At 46.9% G+C, this 22,780-nt stretch overlaps 1 long non-coding RNA gene and 4 other non-coding genes across 6 annotated transcripts; 4 read left to right on the top strand and 1 right to left on the bottom strand.

Moving 5' to 3' along the window:
- Positions 1-1,898: 1,898 nt before the first annotated feature.
- Positions 1,899-22,761, top strand: LOC138414350 (uncharacterized). 2 transcript variants are annotated; one of them, XR_011246795.1, is made up of 13 exons: positions 1,926-2,112; positions 2,655-2,697; positions 5,825-5,867; positions 9,144-9,229; positions 9,562-9,730; positions 9,816-9,901; positions 10,422-10,576; positions 12,280-12,384; positions 12,487-12,681; positions 19,023-19,151; positions 21,669-21,948; positions 22,060-22,380; positions 22,676-22,761. It is a non-coding gene; the product is annotated as an uncharacterized lncRNA (long non-coding RNA). The 2 variants fall into 2 exon arrangements; XR_011246796.1 differs by lacking the exons at positions 2,655-2,697; positions 5,825-5,867; positions 9,144-9,229; ... (7 more) ...; positions 22,060-22,380; positions 22,676-22,761 and adding an exon at positions 3,889-5,782 and having other exon boundaries at positions 1,899-2,112.
- On the top strand, positions 2,139-2,329 carry LOC138415601 (U2 spliceosomal RNA). The gene has a single exon (XR_011247348.1). It is a non-coding gene; the product is annotated as a U2 spliceosomal RNA (small nuclear RNA).
- On the top strand, positions 10,579-10,769 carry LOC138415603 (U2 spliceosomal RNA). Its single transcript, XR_011247350.1, has one exon. It is a non-coding gene; the product is annotated as a U2 spliceosomal RNA (small nuclear RNA).
- Positions 15,697-15,832, bottom strand: LOC138415553 (small nucleolar RNA SNORA2/SNORA34 family). Its single transcript, XR_011247307.1, has one exon. It is a non-coding gene; the product is annotated as a small nucleolar RNA SNORA2/SNORA34 family (small nucleolar RNA).
- On the top strand, positions 22,383-22,573 carry LOC138415593 (U2 spliceosomal RNA). The gene has a single exon (XR_011247340.1). It is a non-coding gene; the product is annotated as a U2 spliceosomal RNA (small nuclear RNA).
- Positions 22,762-22,780: the final 19 nt, after the last annotated feature.

Below are 22,780 nucleotides of genomic sequence, written 5' to 3'. Positions count from 1 at the left end.
TATTTACTTATCTGGCTGTATCCGATCTTAGCTGTGATGCACAGGCTCCAGAGCACTCAGACTTAGTTGCCCTGAAGTATGGGGCAATCTTAGCTCCACACCAGGGATCGAACTCATGTCCCCTACATTGGGAGGCAGATACTTTACCCCTGGACCACCAGGAAGTCCCTGATTCAGCTTCTTGATTTCATAGATTTGTCAAGTCACCCATGTTGTCTGGCCCACACAAATGGGTGCATGCTTATATTGGGGAGTTTGTCAGAATCATCTGGAGGACTTGATACGCACAGAGCTGGCGCCTCCTTCCAGAATTTCTGATTCAGAAATTTGAAGAATTTGTCAGACCCTGGCTAAGCATATTATACATTGTCTCATTGGAACCTCATCCAGTCATTCAACACATATTCATCAAAAATCAAGTACATTCAGAGCACTACCATAGGTGCTGAGAATAGACCAGCAAACAAAAGGTTTCCCATCAAGGTGAAAGACAATACAGCACTAATGGCTGTATATTTGTGAATATACCACATTCTATGTGTCCGCGTCCAAATCTACATGTATATCTATTCCATGTGAGCATCAAGGGTGTCAAAGACACTTGGCAGCCAACAGAAATACAAGACCAGGGAGAGGGGGATATGAAACAGGAAGGCTCAGGGTGAGTAGGTGTAGATAGTTTGCAAGACTTCAGTTGGAGTCATTTCTATTTTACAGGCAAGAAATTACTTTCCCTAGGGTGTTCTCATTGAGACTTTCCCATGTGCTTGCATTTCTATGGATAGATTCGCAAGTATGCTTGTCAGAGAGGCATTCTTATCACCCACAGTTAAAATATCAGGACCCCCAGTTTAAAAAAACCTGAGGCCCCAGTGGTTAGCAGGATGCTTGAATATGTTCTTTAACTCAAGATATCTCAGAAATTCTCTGGTGGTCAGTGGTTAGCACTCCATGCTTTCAAAGACAAGGCAGGGGTTCCATCTCAGAGTTCTTGTAAATCCTGAGGCACACCTCCCCCCACCCCACCCCCCCTACACACAAAACAAATATCTAAAATATCATTTCAATATGTAACTAATATCAACATTACAGATATGTTACAGTTTTTAATACTAAGTCTTTGAAATCCCATGTGTATTTTTCACTTTCAGTACCTCTGAATCGGGCGGAACCACCTGCCCAGCGCTCCCTGGCTGCATGTGACTAGTGGCAGTGACAGTCCAGATAAACGTGTTTCCTGTTGTTTTGTCGCTAAGTAGCGTGCGACTCCTTGGGACCCCGTGACCCGCCAGGCTCCTCTTTGTCCATGGGATTTCCTAGGCAAGAATTCCGTCATCGGTTTCCATTTCCTCCTCTAGGGCATCTTTCCGACCCAGGAATCGAATCCATGATTCCTGTCTTACAGGTGGATTCTTGACAATCTGAGCCACCAGCGAAGCCTGCAGCTGAGGGCCTAGGCGGAGGGAGCGGATCTGTTTGGTTCGTAGAAGCACCGAAGGACGAGAGCGCTGGAGTTGGAGTGAACCCCTCCCGCGGCCCGGCCCCGCCCTCCGCATCCACACGCCCCCTCCCTTCCCCACTGTGGGCCATCCGCTTTCCGCCTGGCCGGGAAGCCCCCTCCACACACCCGACCCTACGGAGCCCCTCTCTCCGCAGGCGGAGGCCTCTGTAACACACTGCAGTCCGGGCGTTTCTAGCGAGTCAGTCTTGCGACCTTGGCTTCAGAAAAACTCTCGGCCAACAGCTCGTCGCAAGGGTCCCTCTCGCCGGCCACCCCGCACCCCCTCCGGTCGGGTCTCTCCTCTCCACTAGCACCAAGGAGAAGTTCCCCTGCCGCCGCCCCGAGGCCGTCCCCAGGGCGCTGCCGTCCCGCCGAGCCACGCCTTCTTGGCGACAGAGGGCGGGGCATGCAGATTTGAGACCGCGCTTCCGCCCGAGAACCACAAAGCCAGGGCAGATGCGGAATTTCTTGTTTACAATGTGGAGAATCCAGCTTCTGCTCGAGCGTCTGGTGTAGTGCCGCCAGAGCACTGTCAATGAGGCCAAGGAAGGGAAACCTGGAGTGAGCGGGACCCGAGTCACCCTGAGCGTAATATGCAGGACACCAGGACGGTGAGAGCGACGGGCGGTGCCACGGTATCGCTTCTCGGCCTTTTGGCTAAGATCAAGTGTAGTATCTGTTCTTATCAGTTTAATATCTGATACGTCCTCTATCCGAGGACAATATATTAAATGGGTTTTTGGAGCAGGGAGTTGGAATAGGAGCTTGCTCCGTCCACTCCACGCATCGACCTGGTATTGCAGTACTTCCGGGAACGGTGCACCCCCTCGGGGATAACTGTGGTACTTAAAAGCAGAAACTAGTGCATCTTACGGAGTGAGTCACTTCAAAAGGTTTATTTTTACTTATGGCTGACTCCTGTCAATGTATGGTAAAAACCCCTGTATTATTGTAATTAACCTCAGTTAAGGTAAAGGTTTTTTAAATTTTTACTTTTTCTCAGGTGTTTTTTATAGTTTGTAAGAATCCTGGCATTCATGGGAGACATAACTAAGTTGGATGAGGGAAACTATGAGTTTAAAATTCACTTTCTTTTTCTAAACATTCTATTGGTCTTTTGTTGTTGTTTTGTGTTTGTTTACTTTTAATTTAGAACCCTGTGCAATCCCGTAAGAGTTTCTCTATTTTTCTGCCTGGTAAGGGCAGCTTTATGTGGTTCACTTGATCCTTGAGTTCTCTTAAAGACAGTCCCTTCAGCTCTGCAGTCTTGGAAGGGGTGCTTTCTCCCCCCCCATAGTTGTGTCTGACTCAGAATATTGAAGGGGATCAAACCCAGCTCTACTGTACTGCAGGCTGATTCTTGACCATCTGAGCCACATTCTCCGAAAGATAGCACCTTCTGCCCTGCAGTCTTGGAACGGGGTGCTTCCAAGCTCCCACTTGATATTCCCTCCCAGTTCCTCCGTACGGCATCCTCAAAACAAAACCAGAACACTAGCTTGACTTTCCTGTCTTCCATCTCTGGTTGTCTCCAACATTACTCAAGTGTTCATGTTTCCTGATTTCAAGCAGTTCCTGCTGAGTCACTGAGATCCACCTGGAGTCTAGGCTAAAATGATGGGCTTTAAACTCAGTGTCAGTTGTACTGGGATTTCGTTTATACAGGTAACTGACTGATAAGGAGAGATCAGTGCCACTGAAGGAGATGGTATTATTCCTTAGCATTCCAAAGAGAAGGGTGCCAACAGTAAGACCACTGTGTCTTCTCTTTTGGATACACAAGGCAGGCAGTTCAGATCAGCACAAAGTTCAAATCATGTATAAGCCAGAACGAATTCCCTATGTTGTCTCCTTTCGTCCTTTTCCATTGATTTGGGCATTTGACCAAGATCTAGGTGCTGGGCACTGATCTAAGTGCACCGGATAGTGTGGTGGGAAAAGCAGCCGCTGTGGGAATCTGCCCAGGTACCACGAACAATTGCACTCATCTTGTGCTAGTAAGGTTATACTCAAAATCTTCCAAGCTAGGCTTCCAGAGTCCATGAACCAAGAACTTCCTCAGGTGTCAAGCTGGCTTTCGAAAAGGCAGAGGAACCAGAGATCAAATTGCAAGCTTTTGCTGGATCCTAGAGAAAGGGAAATCCAGAGAAACCTCTACCTCTGTTTCATTGAGTCGGCTAAAGCCTTTGACTGTGTGGATCATAACAAACTGTGGAAAACTCTCCAAGAGATGGGGATACCAGACCATCTTACCTGTCTCCTAAGAAACCTGTATGCGGGTCAAGAAGCAACAGTTAGAACCTTCTGTGGTACAACTGACTGGTTCAAAATTGAGAAAGGAGTATGACAGGCTCTTTCTTGTCACCCTGTTTATTTGGCTTTTACAGAGCACATCATGTGAAATGCCGGGCTGGATGAGTTACAAGCTGGAACCAAGATTGCCGGGAGAAATATCAATAACCTCAGATCTTCAGATGATACCACTGTATCTTTATTGGCAGAAAGGGAAGAGAAAGAGCCTCTTGCTGAGAGTGAAGGAGGAGAGTGAAGAGCCAGCTTAAAACTCAATATTGGACTTAATATTGGATTTCCCTGGGTCGCAAAGAGTCAGACACGACTGAGCGGCTTCACTTCACTTCACTTCTGGTGGTCCAGTTGTTAAGATCTGCTTGCCAATGCAGGGGACACTGGTTCAAACCCTGGTCCAGGAAGCCCCTGTGACACAACTACTGAGCCCGCACTCTAGAGCCCATAAGCCACAGTTAGAAAGTAGCCCCCACTCACCACTAGAGAAAGTCTCATGCATTAATGGAGACCCAGTGCAATCAAAAATAAATAATTAAACTTAAACCTCAATATTAAAAACACTAAGATCATGACATCTGGTCCCATCACTTCATGGCTAACAGAAGGGAAAAATATGGAAGCAGTGACATGTTTCCTCTTCTTGGGCTCTAAAAATCACTGCGGATGGTGACTGCAGCCAGGAAATCAGAAGATGATTGCTTCTTGGCAGGAAAGCTATGACAAACCTAGACAGTGTATTAAAAAGCAAAGACAACAGTTTGTCACAATGGTCCCTATAGTCAACGCTATGGTCTTTCCAGTACTCATGTACAGACGTGAGAGCTGGACTACAAAGATGTCAGAGGCCATTGAACTGATGCTTGGGAACTGTGGTGCTAGGGAAGACTCCTGAGAATCACTTGGACTGCAAGGAGATCAAATGAGTCCATCTTAAAGGAAATCAACCCTGAATTCTCCTTGGAAGGACAGATGCTGAAGCTCTAATACTAAGACCGCCTGATGGGAAGAACCCACTCATTGGAAAAGGCGCTGATGCTGGGAAAGATTGAAGGCAGGAGGAGAAGGAAGACAGGATGAGAAGGTTGGATAGCATCACGGAATCAATGGACATGAGTTTGAGCAACTCCAGGAGACAGTGAAGGACAGGGAAGTCTGGCCTGCTGAGGTCCACAGGGTTGCAAAGAGTCAGGTAGGACTTAGCAACTGAGCAACACCACATCCTCTATGCCAGGACATTTTAGTAAACGGATTTTTGGAGCAGGGAGTTGGAATAGAACCTTGCTCCATCCATTCCACCCATTGACCTGGTATTGTAGTACCTTCAGGAATAGTGCACCCCTCTCAGGGAAAAGAGAAAGTATCAACAGCAGACTTGTTACAGTTTTCAGTGTCTTCCTCGTTTTGTTTCTGGGTACTGGTCTTATGTGAAGGTTTCTGTTTTGTTTTACCAATGTGTGATTTTCTGTTTCCTTGTTGGGGAGGTTTACTTATGAGTACTATTTCTCTTGAGGGTCATATCATTGCACTAATTTTATGATAAATTTTCCTGTATCTTTCAAAACACAGTAATAAGGCTGTGTCCACCTTCTTTAGTAGTTTTGTTTTTTCTTAATACTGGATTATTTCTTCTATGCTGCGGACAAGGCGCTGCTCTCAACACCTAACAGATCTCTGAAACAGTTTGGGTTTCCTGGAGTCCCCAGGGGAAGACTCTTAATTCTAGGAATTTTTTAAATTCACAACTCCACCCAAGTGTATTTTCTCTCAGAGAAGAAACTGAAGAACAGAAAGTTTAAGTAACTTGTCAAAGTCACCCAGCTAGAAATTAGCAGACGTGGGCTTTGAACAGTATCTGTGAAAGAGATATTGTTTCCTCCACAATCTTTGCATCTTCTTTAGCACTTCTCTTACATCTCCTGGGCCTCTCACCCAAGAGGGAAATAATTCGCTTGATTAAAGATAAGAGAGCTGAAACTGGCAGTCTCACCCATACCCTTCATCCTTTGCCTTTGCCAGGAAAGGTGCTGATGGACAAATGGGAAGGAGGAGGAGGCGCAAGGTAGGGATGAAGGAAGGGACCCAGTTTGTCAGGACAACACTGGGGCCTACCCCAGTCCAGTATCCTTTAAATGGGAACTCCAGTCCCCATTTCCACATCCAGCCTGGGGTCCAGGGAGCCTTCCTCCATTAATGACCATTTTGTTTCTTGGCAGCCTCATTTCTACAGCCCTTTCTCTCCATAAGATCACACCCCAGGACAGAGTGCATTGGAGAATTCCCTACAGAGAACATTGGAACATTTTTATTTTGACAATGCCTGAGTGCCTGACAGTCTGAAGGCCTCAGTGAAACGAACAAGGACTTGTCCTCATGAAGTGAACATTATAAAGAGGAGTAGGAAAACCAGACAGTGACTCAGAGGGTCATTTCAGATAGTGATATAAGCCATGAAGCAAAACATAGAAATGTGCTGTAGACTAACTGGGAGGAAAGCTACTTTATATGGCAGAGGGGGTGCTCATGAAGGCCTCTCCAATGGTGACATCAGAGGCAAGTTTTAGTTGCCAGGAGGCAAGGAAGCATTCCAGACAGTAGGACAGACTAGCTGGGACCTACCTGCTTCCTCCCATTGGCTCCCTGACAGGTTCAGATTCCAGCTCCTGAGTGGAGATTCTTCCTCAGAGCTGTCTCCCCACCAGACTAAGCACTGAGCCCAGAAGCTGGTTCTTCTCAGCCACAGCTCCGCAGTGCCCAGCACTGTGCCTGCCACCCAGTAGGCAATCAGGAAATCTTCCATGATTCATGACTACATGAAGATAGTGAAAGTGAAGTCGTGTCTGACTCTTTGCCACCCCGACTCTGATAGCCTACCAGGATCCTCCATCCACTGGATTTTCCAGGCAAGAGTACTGGAATGGGTTGCTATTTCCCTCTCCAGAGGATCTTCCCGACCCAGGGATCAAACCCAGGTCTCCCACATTATAGGCAGATACTACCGTCTGAGCCACCAGGGAAGTACCTGCATGACTACATGATGGATTGACTAAATATACTCAAGGGTTTCCTTAAATGTGGGAACCAAGCACCCAGCCTTAGCTGGGAGTTTCCTGGTCTGGGGTCCCTGACACCTTGGGAGTTGGGAGGGATACCTATAAAACACTGTACTTCCAGGCAAGGTCTGGATAATACTGAATCCTTAGGCCTTTATTGGGGAAGAAGGATTACTTAGCGGAGAAAAAGAGAGGCCATGGGATGGATGACTAGAGAGAGAGGCCCACTCAAGGCCTGGAGGGCAGAACCCTGGGCTGAGAGTCATCATGAGTCCTGTCCTAACAAGTGAACTGGCTTGGAAAAGCCACCTCCCGTTGGGAGCCTTGGTTTCCTTAGCATGTATGTAATGAGGGGCTTAGATGATTCCAGGTCCCTTTCCCCAGGACAACCCAGGCTCTGGAGTAGGGGAGGGTACAGGATGGGTGGAGCTCACCTAGGAAGCAGCTGAGGACACCCTTGTCTCCACTGCACCCCAACCCAGGACCTGAGTGCACAACTGAAGGGAGGAGAGGAGTCTGCAGGAGGAGGGATGGGAGGGGAGACAAGGTCCAAGAGTGGCTTCCGCCAGGGAATGACAAAGACATGTATTTCAAATCCCAGCTTTGCTTCCTCAAGAATATATTGGAGAGGGAATTCCCTGGTGGTCCAGTGGTTACAACTTTCTTCCACTGTAGAGGACACAGATTATATCCCTGGTTTTGGAAATAAGATGCCAAGGCCAAGAAAAGAAAGGATAACATGGAGAAAACACAACCTACTACGTAGAATGAATGTGAAAAGAAAAACAGTTGGAAAGGGCCCCTTAAAGACCCTTCTCTCCCTCCAGGGGCCTATTCAGAGGGAACTCATCCAAAACCAAGTCCCAGAGCCCAGGCCAAGGCAGAAAAGGAACAGATGCTGCCCCCTGGTGGATGAGTCTCTCACTGCCTAAATCTGAAGTAAAGTGGAGGAGACTGTCACTTGGGGAGACCTTGGCATCAAGAGGGCCTTGGGTGATCAGAAAGGAACAGCAGCCAGAGCCCCAAGAGGGTGACAGTGCCATGAGAGCAACAGCCAACAGCTGAGAGGGGGGAGCAACAAGCCCACCAGAGAGAGCTGGGGAGGTGAATTGAGGGGAGAGAGCCAGGCTCACACTGTGCAGGGAACTCGCTGTCAGCCAGTTATCTCAGTCGAGGGAATCTTTAGAGCTTTCACAACAGGGGCCAATCCCCAGAGACCTTACATGTTTGATTCAACTTTTTAAAAATGTATTTACTTTCTGGCTCTTTCAGGCATTAGTTTGATACCCAGACTCCAGAGCACTCAGACTTAGTTGCCTCGATGCATGGGGGAATCTTAGTTCTGGACCAGGAATCAAACAGTGCCCCCTGCACTGGGAGGTGGATACTTAACCACTGGACCACCGGGAAGTCCCTGATTCAGCTTCTTGATTTCATAGATTTCTGTCAAGTCACCCATGTTATTTGGCCCACAGGAATGGGTGCATGCTCAAATTTGGGAGTTTGTCAGAATCATCTGGAGGACTTGATAAACACAGAGCTGGGGCCTCCTTTCAAAATGTTTGATTCAGAAATTTGAAGAATTTGTCAGACCCAGGCTAAGCACATTATACATTGTCTCATTGGACCCTCATCCAGTCACTCAACACATATTCATCAAAAATCAAGTACATTCAGAGCACTACCATAGGTGCTTAGAATAGACCAGCAAACAAAAGATTTACGATCAAGGTGAAAGTACAGCACTAATGGCTGTATATTTGTGAACATACCTACATTCTATGTGTCTGTCCATATCTACACGTGTATCTATGCCACGTGAGCATCATGGGTGTCAAAGCCACTTGGCAGCCAACAGAAATACAAGACCAGGGAGAGCGGGATGTGAAACAGGAGGCTCAGGGTGAGAAGGTGTAGATAGTCTGCAAGACTTCAAATGGAATCATTTCTATTTTACAGGCCGGAAGTGACTCCCCAGGATGTACTCATTCAGACATGCCAATGTGCTGCATTTCCTCCTGTAGCTTCACAAGTACCCTCATCAGAGAGGCATTCTTATCATTCACAATTAAAATATCAGGACCCCGAGTTTAAAAAAACCTGAGGCCCCAGTGGTTAGCAGGATGCTTGAATGCAAATCCTTACTTCTTTTCACATTAAGCAAGATGCTTAGCCTCTCAGCACTTCCATCTGTAACAGTGCTTTCAAGAAATATGTGAGGCACACACTTAACTGTTTTGTTTTTTTTTTAATTTGGCCACACCGTGTGGCTTTTGGGATCCCAGTTCGCCAACAAAGGATGCAATGCAGTCTCCCACACTGAAAGCACTGAGGCCTAACCACTGAACCACCAGGGAGTTCCCCCCTGCAGGTAAATGCAAATATTCTTAGGCATATAAAAAAATAAAGAGAAGTGGGTGAAATTAAGTTTAATATGTTCTTTAACTCAAGATATCTCAGAAAGTCTCCAGTCGTCAGTGGTTAGAGCTCTATGTTTTCAATGACAAGGCAGGGAGTGTTCCAACCCATCCCTCCTCAGGGTTCTTGCAAACCCTGGGGCACACTCCCCGCCCCCCACCCCCCCCACACAAAACTGATATCTAAAATATCATTTAAAATGTAACTAATATCAACATTACAGAGATATGTTACAATTTTTAATACTAAGTCTTTGAAATCTCACTTGTTTTTTTCCACTTTCAGTACCTCTGAATTGGGAGGAACTACCTGTCCAGGCTCCCTGGCTGCATGTGTGTAGTGGCTGTGACAACTCACATCAACAGAGTGTTTCCCGTTGTTTAGTCACTAAGTAGTGTCCGACTGTTTGGGACCTTGTGACCCACCAGGCTCCTGCGTCCATGGGATTTCCCAGGCAAGAGTACCCGAATGTGTTGCCTTTTCCTTCTCCAGGGGATCTTTCCGACTCAGGAATCGAACCCATGTTTCCTGTCTTGCAGACGGATTCTTGACAATCTGAGCCACCAGCGAAGCCCACAGCTGAGGAGGGGCAAGGAAACGAGGGTCTAGGCGGAGGGAGCTTCTGGTAGGAGGCCCGGGATCGGTTTGGTTCGTAGAAGCGCCGAAGGACAAGGGCGCTGGAGTTGGAGTGAACTCCTCCCACAGCCCGGCCTCGCCCTCCGCATCCACCCGCCCCCTCCCTCCCCCACTGTGGGCCATCCGCCTTCCGCCTGGCAGGGAAGACCTTCTAGAACCTGACCCTACCAAGCCCCTCTCTCCCCTCTCTCCGGCTGTGTAACACACTGCAGTCCGGGCGTTTCTAGCGAGTCAGTCTTGCGACCTTGTCTTCAGGAAGACTCTCGGCCAACAGCTCGTCGCACGGGTCCCTCTCGCCGGCCACCCCGCACCCCCTCCGGTCGGGTCTCTCCTCTCCACTAGCACCAAGGAGGAGCTCCCCTGCCGCCGCCCCAGGCCGTCCTCAGGGCGCTGCCGTCCCGCCAGAGCCACGCCTTCTTGGCGACAGAGGGCGGGGCATGCAGATTCGAGACCGAGCTTCCGCCCGAGAACCACAAAGCCAGGGCAGATGCGGAAATTCTCTTTTACAGTGTGGAGAATAAAGCCTGATCGAGCGTCTGGTGTAGTGCCGCCAGAGCACTGTCAACGAGGCCAAGGAAGGGAGACCTGGAGTGAGCGGGGACCCAGTCACCCTGAGTGCAACATGCAGGACAGCAGGACGGTGACAGCGACGGGCGGTGCCACGGTATCGCTTCTCGGCCTTTTGGCTAAGATCAAGTGTAGTATCTGTTCTTATCAGTTTAATATCTGATACGTTCTCTATCCGAGGACAATATATTAAATGGGTTTTTGGAGCAGGGAGTTGGAATAGGAGCTTGCTCCGTCCACTCCACGCATCGACCTGGTATTGCAGTACTTCCAGGAACGGTGCACCCCCTCGGGGACACTTATGGAAGTGCCTAAAAGCAGAAACTAGCACTTTCCAGGATTCAGCTAGGTCCTATTTGTGGGATGTGTTCAAACCTCTTTCTCTGAAACATCCTCCTTCTGTGTTAAAATCTTGAGAGTTTTTGCACTTTTATTTCTCAGGTGAGTTCAGATCAGTTCAGTCGCTCATCAGTTCTCTGACATTACTCGAACTCATGTCTCCATGAGTCGGGCATATCCAGCCATCTCATTCTCTGTTCTCATCTCCTCCTGCCTTCAATCCCTTCCCGCATCAGTCTTTTCCAGTGAGTCAACCCTTCGCATCAGGTGGCCAAAGTATTGGAGTTTCAGCTTTAGCATCAGTCCTTCCAAAGAACACTCAGGACCGATCTCCTTTAGAATGGACAGGTTGGATCTCCTTGCAGTCCAAGGGACTCTCAAAAGTCTTCTCCAGCACCACAGTTCAACAGCATCAATTCTTCAGCGCTCAGCGTTCTTCACAGTCCAACTCTCACATCCATACATGACCACTGGAGAAAACATAGCCTTGGCTAGATGGACCTTTGTTGGCAAAATAATGTCTCTGCTTTTGAATATGCTATCTAGCTTGGTCATAACTTTTCTTCCAAGGAATAAGCATCTTTTAATTTCATGGCTGCAATCTCCATCTGCAGTGATTCTGGAGCCTCCCAAAATAAAGTCTGACACTGTTTCCACTGTTTCTCCATTTATTTCCCATGAAGTGATGGGATCCGATGCCACGATCTTCATTTTCTGAATGTTGAGCTTTAAGCCAACTTTTTCACTCTCCTCTTTCACTTTCATCAAGAGGCTTTTGTGTTCCTCTTCACTTTCTGCCATAAGGGTGGTGTCATCTGCATATCTGAGGTTATTGATATTTCTCCTGGCAATCTTGGTTCCAGCTTGTGCTTCTTCCAGCCCAGCGTTTCTCATGTTGTACTCTGCGTATAAGTTAAATAAGCAGGGTGACAATATACAGCCTTGATGTACTCCTTTTCCTATTTGGAACCAGTCTGTTGTTCCATGTGGTTCTAACTGTTGCTTCCTGACCTGCATACAGGTTTCTCAAGAGGCAGGTCAGGTGGTCTGGTATTCCCATCTCTTTCAGAATTTTCCACAGTTGATTGTGATCCACACAGTCAAAGGCTTTGGCATAGTCAATAAAGCAGAAATAGATGTTTTTCTGGAACTCTCTTGCTTTTTCCATGATCCAGCGGATGTTGGCAATTTGATCTCTGGTTCCTCTGCCTTTTCTAAAACCAGCTTGAACATCTGGAAGTTTACAGTTCACGTATTGCTGAAGCGTGGCTTGGAGAATTTTGAGCATTACTTTACTAGCGTGTGAGATGAGTGCATTGTGTGGTAGTTTGAGCATTCTTTGGCATTGCCTTTCTTTGGGATTGGAACGAAAACTGACCTTTTCCAGGCCTGTGGCCACTGCTGAGTTTTCCAAATTTGCTGAAATATTGAGTGCAGCACTTTCACAACATCATCTTTCAGGATTTGAAATAGCTCAACTGGAATTCCATCACCTCCACTAGCTTTGTTCATAGTGATGCTTTCTAAGGCCCACTTGACTTCACATTCCAGGATGTCTGGCTCTAGGTGAGTGATCACACCATCGTGATTATCTGGATCGTGAAGATCTTTTTTGTACAGTTCTGTGTATTCTTGCCACCTCTTCTTAATATCTTCTGCTTCTGTTAGGTCCATACCATTTTTGTCCTTTATCGAGCCCATCTTTGCATGAAATGTTCCCTTGGTATCTCTAATTTTGGTGGCCGAGAGGAGCAACCCCACGTCCAAGGAGTGGTGGCTGCGCGGGCACAGGACGGCCGAGAGGAGCTACTCCACGTTCAAGGTCAGGAGGAGCGGCCAGTGAGGAGATACCCCTCGTTCAAGGTAAGAGAAACCCAAGTAAGACGGTAGGTATTGCGAGAGAGCATCAGAGGGCAGACACACTGAAACCATAATCACAGAAAACTAGTCAGTCTAATCACACAGACCGCAGCCTTGTCAAACTCAATGAAACTAAGCCATGCCGTGTGGGGCCACCCAAGACAGGCAGGTCATGGTGGAGAGGTCTGACAGAATGTGGTCCACTGGAGAAGGGAATGGCAAACTGCTTCAGTATTCTTGCCTTCAGAACCCCATGAACAGTATGAAAAGGCAAAATGATAGGATACTGAAAGAGGAACTCCCCAGGTCGGTAGGTGCCCAATATGCTACTGGAGATTAATGGAGAAATAACTCCAGAAAGAATGAAGGGATGGAGCCAAAGCAAAAACAATACCCAGTTGTGGATGTGACTGGTTATAGAAGCAAGGTCCAATGCTGTAAAGAGCAATATTGCATAGGAACCTGGAATGTCAGGTCCATGAATCAAGGCAAATTGAAACTGGTCAAACAGGAGATGGCAAGATTGAACGTCGACATTCTAGGAATCAGCGAACTAAAATGGACCGGAATGGGTGAATTTAACTCAGATGACCATTATATGTACTACTGTGGGCTGGAATCCCTTAGAAGAGATGGAGTAGCCATCATGGTCAACGAAAGAGTCTGAAATGCAGTACTTGGATGCAATCTCAAAAACGACAGAATGATCTCTGTTCGTTTCTAAGGCAAACCATTCAATATCATGGTAATCCAAGTCTATGCCCCAACCAGTAACGCTGAAGAAGCTGAAGTTGAACGGTTCTATGAAGACCTACAAGACCTTTTAGAACTAACACCCCAAAAAGATGTCCTTTTCATTATTAGGGACTGGAATGCAAAAGAAGGCAGTCAAGAAACACCTGGAGTAACAGGCAAATTTGGCCTTGGAATGCGAAATGAAGCAAGGCAAAGGCTAATAGGGTTTTGCCAAGAGAACGCACTGGTCATAGCAAACACCCTCTTCCAACAACACAAGAAAAGACTCTACACATGGACATCACCAGATGGTCAACACCAAAATCAGATTGATTATATTCTTTGCAGCCAAAGATGGAGAAGCTCTATACAGTCAGCAAAAACAAGACCGGGAGCTGACTGTGGCTCAGATCATGAACTCCTTATTGCCAAATTCAGACTTAAATTGAAGAAAGTAGGGAAAACCACTAGACCATTCAGGTATGACCTAAATCAAGTCCCTTTGAAGTGAGAAATAGATTTAAGGGCCTAGATCTGGTAGATAGAGTGCCTGATGAACTATGGACGGAGGTTTGTGATATTGTACAGGAGACAGGGATCAAGATCCGGAAAAGAAATGCAAAAAAGCAAAATGGCTGTCTGGGGAGGCCTTACAAATAGCTGTGAAAAGAAAAGAAGCAAAAAGCAAAGGAGAAAAGGAAAGATATAAGCATCTGAATGCAGAGTTCCAAAGAATAGCAAGGAGAGATAAGAAAGCCTTCCTCAGCGATCAATGCAAAGAAATAGAGGAAAACAACAGAATGGGAAAGACTAGAGATCTCTTCTCAGTTGATACAAGCTACAAAACCAGCTGGTGTCCAAGCTCCCACTTGATATTCCCAGTCTTTCCTGATGCCATCTTCAAGATAGAACCAGAACACTCGCTTGAATCTTTTGTTTCTATGCCCCCACTTTCCATTGAGGTCTCTAACGTTACTCCTGTGGTTTGTTTTCTGTCTTCAAGTAGTTCCGGCTGAGAAACACTCAATTCCACCTGGAGTCGAGGTTAAAATGATGGGCTTTCCACTCAGTGTGTCGGTTGTACTGGGATTTCATTTATCCAGGTGACTGACTGACAAGGAGAGGTCAGTGCCACTGACGGAGTTGTATTATTCCTTAGAGTTCCGAAGAGAAGAGGGCCTAAAGTAAGACCACTGTGTCTTTTGGATACACAAGGCAGGCTTTTGAAGTTAGCAGAAAGTTCAAATCATGAATAAGCCAGAATGAGTGAAAAAGCCCCTTGCCAATGTAGGGGATTGGTTCAATTCCTAGTCCAGGAAGATTCCACATGCCCTGGGGCAACTAAACCCCTTTGACACAACTACTGAGCCTGTACTCTAGAGCCCATGAACCACAATTAGAGAGTAGCCCTCTCTTGAAAGTAGAAAAGCCTCATGCATCAATGAAGACCCAGTACAGTCAAAAATAAATAATTATTTTTTTTAAAAAAACCCTCAATATTAAAAGCACTAAGATCATGGCATCTGGTCCCATCACTGCATGGCTAATTGAAGGGGGAAAATGTGGAAGCAGTGACAGAGCCTGGAAATCAGAAGATGATTGTGTCCTGGCAGGAAAACTATGAAAAACCTAGACAGTGTTTTATTTTATTTTATTTTTTTCAGTATTTATCTTTAGTTTTTAATTACTCTGTATAAAAATTTTATATACTGATATCAAGGACATAATCCTTTTTCAAACATTTGTTACAATAATAAACTCGTATTTAATAAACAGAATAGAAAAAAATCAGTTTTCCTTTCAAAAAAGAAAGTTTTCCTTCCCTTACCAAAGAAAATACATTTTACTTTCCAAATATCTGTGTATTTTGCCAGGCAAATGAAATCCAACAAGATTTATGCTTTTCATATAATAAAGATTATATTTTAAAAGCGCATTAACTATGAAAGTTACTTTTCTCAATGTTCATAATGTAGATGCACTTTCACAACCTAAGACACAACTCAAAAAATTTTACAACCGAATTATAAATGTTAAGTTTCCTGTTTGAATGAAAACTAAAATATACAAGCCATGGCCCTGACCACACAAAAGGATAATATTCAAAGACGGCTCACAGTTCAGAATCATCCCACTGTTTTCGGATACACAACAATTTTCTTTTATAGTAACTGGACTTAACATTATAATTTTAATGAAAAAGTTAAACCAGGGATCTCTAAATTTTGAAATCCTAGTATTAATCAACTACAAATAAGTATTAGCACCTATCACCAATGACTGAGATGTTTCTTTCTAATGAATTGACCATTACATTTCCAAGATCCGAAATGGCCAACAGACCATAGAAAGAGACTTCTTTAGGCTCCTGTTTGAAACCAACAGCTTCAGCAAACTGCTGGCCTTGATTCAGGGCCAAATAGACAGTGTTTTAAAAGCAAAGACATCACTTTGGTGTTGGGACAATGGTCCCTATAGTCAATGCTGTGGTCTTTCCGGTAGTCATGTGTGGATGTGAGAGCTGAACTATAAAGATGTCAGAGGCCAGAGAACTGATGCTTTGGAACTGTGGTGCAGAAGACTCCTGAGAGTCCCTTGGAAACAAGATCAAACCAGTCCATCTTAAAGGAAATCAATTCTGAATTCTCCTTGGAAGGACTGATGCTGAACCTGAAACTTCAAGACTAGGCCACCTGATGGGAAGAATCCATTCATTGGAAAAGACTGTGATGCTGGGAAAGATTGATGGCAGAAGGAGAAGGAAGACAGAGAATGAGATGGTTGGATGGCATCACCGAATAACGGATCTGAGTTTGAGCCACTCCAGGAGATAGTGAAGGACCGGGAAGTCTGGCGTGCTGAAATCCACAGGGTCACAAAGAATCAGACAGGACTTAGCAACTGAACACCACCAAACAACACCACATCCTCTATGCCAGGACATTTTAGTAAGTGGATGTTTGGGGCAGGGAGTTGGAATAGAACCTTACTCCATCCACTCCACCCATTGACTTGGTATTGTAGTACCTGCAGGAATGGTGCAGCCTTCTCAGGGGAAAGAGAAAGAATGAACAACAGGCTTGTTACGTCTTTTTCAGTGTTTTCCTTGTTTTGCTCTGGGTACCTGTCTCACGTGAAGGTTTCTGTTTTGTTTTACCAACGTGTGATTTTCTGTTGCCCTGTTGGGGTGGTTTACTTAGGAGGGTACTATTTCTTGTGAGGCTCATATCCATGGACCAACATTATGCAAATTTTCCTTTAACTTTCAAACCACTGTAATAAGGAGGTGTCCAGATCCTTTAGTAGTTTTGTTTCTTTTTCATACGGGATTATTTCTTCTATCCTGTGGACAAGGCACTGCTCCCAACACCTAACAGATCTCTGAAACAGTGTGGGTTTGCTGGAGCCCCCAGGGAAAGACTCTCAGCTCTAGGAATATTTTAAATTCTCGGCTCCACCCAAGTGTATTTTCCCTAAAAAAAGAAACTAAAGAACACAAAGGTTAAGTAACTTGTGAAAGTCACCCAGCTAGAAATTAGTTGAAGTGGGCTGTGAACAATATCAGTTTCACAAATATTGTTTCCTCCACAGTCTTTGAAACCTCTTAGCTCCTCTCTTCCATCTCCTGGGCCTCTCACCCAAGAGGGAACCTGTCACTTGATTAAAGATAAGAGGGCTGAAGGTGGCAGTCTCTCCCCTATCCTTCATCCTTTGCCTTTGCCAGGAAAGGCGTTGATAAACAAATGGCAAGGAGGAGGTGGGACAAAGTGAGAGTGAAGGAAGGGACCCAGTTTGTCAGGGCAACATTGGGGCCTGGCCCAGTTCAGTATCCTTTAAATGGGAATTCCAGTCCTCATCTCCATATCCAGCCTGGAGCCCTTGAAGCCTTCCTCCACTAATGACCATTTTGTTTCCTGGCAGCCTCATTTCTGCAGGCCTTTCTCTCCACAAGATCACAGCCCAGGACAGAGTGCACTGGAGGATTTCCTAGAGAGAATATTCAGACCTTCTTACTTTGAGCATTCATGAGTGGAATGCCTGCCAGGTTGAAGGCCTCAGTGAAATGGATAAGGACCTGCCCTCATAGAGTGGACATTATAATGAGGAGTAGGGAGAGGCAGACAGTGACTCAAGAGGGTCATTTCAGATAGTGACGTAAACCATCAAGGAAAATAAACAGGGAAATGTGCTGTCGAGTGACTGGGGGGAGAGCTACTTTACATGGAGGAGGGGGTTGCCCATGAAGGCCTCTCCAATGGTGACATCAGAGGCAATTTTGAGTGGCCAGACAGGACAGACTAGCTGGGACCTACCTGCTTCCTCCCATTGGCTCCCTGACCTCGGTCAGATTCCAGCTGCTGAGTGGAGGGTCTTCCTCAGAGCTGTCTCCCCACCAGACTAAGTGCTGAGCCCAGAAGCTGGTTCTTTTCAGCCGCAGCTCCACAGTGCCCAACACTGTGCCTGCCACCCAGTAGGCAATCAGGAAATCTTCCATGATTCATGACTACATGACGGATTGACTAAATATACTCAAGGGTTTCCTTGAGTGTGAGAACCAAGCACCCAGCCTTAGCTGGGAGTTTCCTGGTCTGGGGTCCCTGACACCTTGAGGGTTGGGAGGGATGCTTATAAAACCCCGTACTTCCTTCCAGGCAAGGTCTGGATAATACGGAATCCTCAAGCCTTTACTGGGGAAGAGGGATTTCTTAGAGGAGAAAAACAGAGGCCATGGGAGGAATGACCCTGGAGAGAGAGGCCCTCCCTTAAGGCCTGGTGGGCTGAACCCTGGGCTGAGAGTCATCATGACTCCTGTCCTGACAAGTGAACTGGCTTGGAAAAGCCACCTGCCCCCTTGGAGCCTTGGTTTCCTCAGCATGTAATGAGGGGCTTAGATGATTCCAGGTCCCTTTCCCCAGGACAACGCAGGCTCTGGAGTAGGGGAGGGTACAGGGTGGGTGGAGCTCACCTAGGAAGCAGCCGAGGACATCCTTGTCTCCACTGCATCCCAACCGAGGACCTGTCTGAGTGCACAACTGAAGGGAGGAGAGGAGTCTGCAGGAGGAGGGATGGGCGGGAGACGAGGTCCAAGAGCGGCTTCCGCCAGGGAATGATAAAGACACGAATTTCAAATTCCTGCTGTGCTTCCTCAAGAATACATTGGAGAGGGAAAACTGCCCTGGTTGTCCAGGGTAACAATTCTGTTTTTGCATTGTACAGGACCTAGGTTACATCCCTGGTTTGGGAAATAAGATGCCAAGGCCAAGAAAAGAAATAATAAAATGAGGAAAACACAACTTACTACTTAGAATGAATGTGAAAAGGAAAACTGAGGGGAAGGGGCCCTTAGACTCCCTTTTCTCCCGCCAGGGGCCCATTCGCAGGCAGCTCATCCAAAACCAAGTCCCAGAGCCCAGGCCAGGGCGGAAAAGGAGCAGATGCTGCCCCCTGGTGGATTAGTCTGTCACTGCCTAAATCTGAAGCAAAGTAGAGTGAAGTTGTACAGGTTCCTTTCTCTCCTTCTGGGGTGTTTTGTTTGTTTTTCTGGCCATGCCACTCAGCTTGTGGGATCTTAGATCCCCTACTGGGTATTGAACCCTTGCCTTTTGCAGTGAAGGCGTGGAGTCCTAACCACTGAAGTGCCATGGAATTCCCCTGGAGTCTTCCTTTCAGACAGGACCTTCGCTAGAGTTTGAGTTTGGAAATGGAAATGCCACCCTTTTCAAGTGGTTTTTGTGGAGGTAAGATGAGATGTAAATGAACATTTTCTGAGCAGGAAATTTGATTTCAGTGACATTTCTTATGCTTTTCCTGAGGGCCTAATAGCTGGAGCTGGGAAGGCAGAGGCAGGAGGACGCTGGAGGGTGGAGAAGGTTGTAGAGAGGCAGTTGCAGCAGGTTGTGGTGTCTTAGGAGACAGATCGACTCAGGGACAAATTCCACCATCCATCTGCACAGGAGACTGGCACTCGGGAGACCTTGGCCTCAGGAGGGGCCTTGGGTGATCAGGAACAGCAGCCAGAGCCCCAAGAGGGTAACAGTGTCATGGGAGCAACAGCCTGCAGCTGTCAGTGGGCAGAACAAGCCCACCAGAGAGACAGGGAGGTGAATTGAGGGGAGAGAGCCAGGCTCACACTGTGCAGGGAACTTGCTGTCGGCCAGTTTTCCGAGCTGAGGGATTCTTTAGAGCTTACACTGCTGCAGCTGTTGCTAAGTCACTTCAGGCGTGTCCTACTCTGTTCGACCCCATAGACGGCAGCCCACCAGACTCCTCTCTCCCTGGGATTCTCCAGGCAAGAACACTGCAGTGGGTTGCCATTTCCTTCTCCAATGTATGCATGCATGCATGCAAAGTCGCTTCAGTCATGTCTGACTCTGTGCAACCTATGAAGGGCAGCCCACCAGGCTCCTCTGTCCCTGGGATTCTCTAGGCAAGAATACTGGAGTGAACTTACACAACAGAGGCCAATCCCCAGAGACCTTACATGTTTGATTCAGCTTTTTAAAAATGTATTTACTCTCTGGCTCTTTCGGGTCTTAGTTGTGACACACAGGCTCCAGAGCACTCAGACTTAGTTGCCTCTATGTATGGGGGAATCTTAGTTCTGCACCAGGAATCAAACCGTGTCCGCTGCACTGGGAGGTGGATACTTAACCACTGGACCACTGGGAAGTCCCTGATTCAGCTTCTTGATTTCATAGATTTCTGTCAAGTCACGCATGTTGTTTGGCCCACACGAATGAGTGCATGCTCAAATTTGGGAGTTTTTCAGAATCACCTGGAGGACTTGATAAACACAGAGCTGGGGCCTCCTTTCTGATTCAGAAATTTGAAGACTTTGTCAGACCCAACCTAAGCACAGAATACATTGTCTCATTGGACCCTCATCCAGTCATTCAACACATATTCATCAAAAATCAAGTGTATTCAGAGCATACCATAGGTGCTGAGAATAGACCAGCAAACAAAAGGTTTCCCATCAAGGTGAAAGTACAGCACTAATGGCTGTATATTTGTGAACATACCTACATTCTATGTGTCTGTGTCCATATCTACACGTGTATCTATGCCACGTGAGCGTCATGGGTGTCAAAGCTACTTGGCAGCCAACAGAAATACAAGACCAGGGAGAGAGAGATGTGAAACAGGAAGGCTCAGGATGAGAAGGTGTAAATAGTTTGCAAGACTTCAAATGGAATCATTTCTATTTTACAGGCAGGAGGTGACTTTCTCTAGGATATACTCATTAAAACATTCTGATGTGCTGCATTTCCTTGTGTAGCTTCACAAGTACCCTCATCAGAGAGGCATTTGTATCATCCACAGTTAAACTATCAGGACCCCTGGTTTAAAAAAACCTGAGGCCCCAGTGGTTAGCAGGATGCTTGAATGCAAATCCCTACTTCTTTTCACATTAGGCAAGTTGCTTAGCCTCTCAGCACTTCCATCTGTAACAGTGCTTTCAAGAAATATGTGAGGCACACACATAACCAAACTGATTTTTTTTTTTTTTAAATTTGCCCATGCTGTGTGGCTTTTGGGATCCCAGTTCTCCAACTAAGCATGGAACCTGGACTCCCACAGTGAAAGCGCTGAGGCCTAACCGCTGAACCACCAGGAAATTCCCTTCTGCAAGTCAAAGCAAATATTGTTAGGCATATTAAAAGGAGAGAAGTGAGTGAAATTAAGTTTAATATATTCTTTAACTCAAGATATCTCAGAAATTCTCTGGTAGTCAGTGGTTAGAGCTCCATGTTTTCAATGACAAGGCAGGGAGGGTTCCATCCCATCCCTCCTCAGGGTTCTTACAAACCCTGGGGGACACCCCTCCCCAGACACACCCACAAAAAACCAGGTATCTAAAGTATTTCAATATGTAGTTAACATCAACATTATAGAGATATGTTAGAATTTCTAATACTAAATCTTTGAAATCCCAGTGTTTTCCTCTTAAAATTGGAAACCTTTGAATTCTCTGCTACCTCTGGATTCAGTGGTACCTCTGAATTCGGAGGAATCACCTGCCCAGCGTTCCCTGGCTGCATGTGGCTAGTGGCTGTGACAGCTCAGACCAACAGAACGTTACTTCTTGTTTTGGGTCTGTAAGTAGTGTCTGACTCATTGGGACCCTGTGACCCGCCAGGATCCTCTGTCCGTCCACTCGATTTCCTAGGCAAAAATACCGGAGTGGGTTGCAATTTCCTCCTCTAGGGGATCTTTCCGACCCAGGAATCGAACCCATGTTTCCTGTATTGCAGACAGATTCTTTACAATCTGAGCCACCAGCCAAGCCCACAGCTGAGGAGGACGGGCAGGGAAACGGGGGCCTAGCCGGAGCGAGCGTTCTGTAGGAAGCCCGGGATCGGTTTGGTTCGTAGAAGCACCGAAGGACAAGGGCGCTGGAGTTGCAGTGAACCCCTCCCGCGGCCCGGCCCCGCCCTCCGCATCCACACGCCCCCTCCCTTCCCCACTGTGGGCCATCCGCCTTCCGCCTGGCCGGGAAGCCCCCTCCACACACCCGACCCTACGGAGCCCCTAGTGAGTTTGCGACTTTGTCTTAAGGAAAACTCTCGGCCAACAGCTCGTCGCACGGGTCCCTCTCGCCGGCCACCCCGCACCCACTCCGGTCGGGTCTCTCCTCTCCACTAGCACCAAGGAGAAGCTCCCCTGCCGCCGCCCCGAGGCTGTCCCCAGGGCGCTGCTGTCCCGCCAGAGCCACGCCTTCTTGGCGACAGAGGGCGGGGCATGCAGATTTGAGACCGAGCTTCCGCCCGAGAACCACAAAGCCAGAGCGGATGCGGAATTTCTCTTTTACAACGTGGAGAATCCAACTTCTGCTCGAGCGTCTGGTGTAGCGCCGGCAGAGCACTGTCAACGAGGCAAAGGGAGACCTGGAGTGAGCGGGACCCGAGTCACCCTGAGTGCAACATGCAGGACAGCAGGACGGTGACAGCGACGGGCGGTGCCACGGTATCGCTTCTCGGCCTTTTGGCTAAGATCAAGTGTAGTATCTGTTCTTATCAGTTTAATATCTGATACGTCCTCTATCCGAGGACAATATATTAAATGGATTTTTGGAGCAGGGAGTTGGAATAGGAGCTTGCTCCGTCCACTCCACGCATCGACCTGGTATTGCAGTACTTCCAGGAACGGTGCACCCCCTCGGGGGTTATCACTGGAGTACCTAAAAACAGAAGTCGGTTTTTTTTTTTTTCCACGATTGAACCACCTGGTCTAAGTTTATTTTCTGTGCTTTTTCTGACAGTGCTTCCAATCCTGACAATTGCAAAACAACTGCAACGTTTCTCCAGTTCTCTTTCTGATAAAGTATAACTGTGAGATTTGCTTAAACTGTGTTTTTGAAAGATTA

This window comes from Ovis canadensis, chromosome 11, assembly GCF_042477335.2.
Source record: "Ovis canadensis isolate MfBH-ARS-UI-01 breed Bighorn chromosome 11, ARS-UI_OviCan_v2, whole genome shotgun sequence".
Lineage (NCBI taxonomy): Eukaryota > Metazoa > Chordata > Mammalia > Artiodactyla > Bovidae > Ovis > Ovis canadensis.
This window is presented reverse-complemented; position numbering and strand designations above follow the sequence as displayed.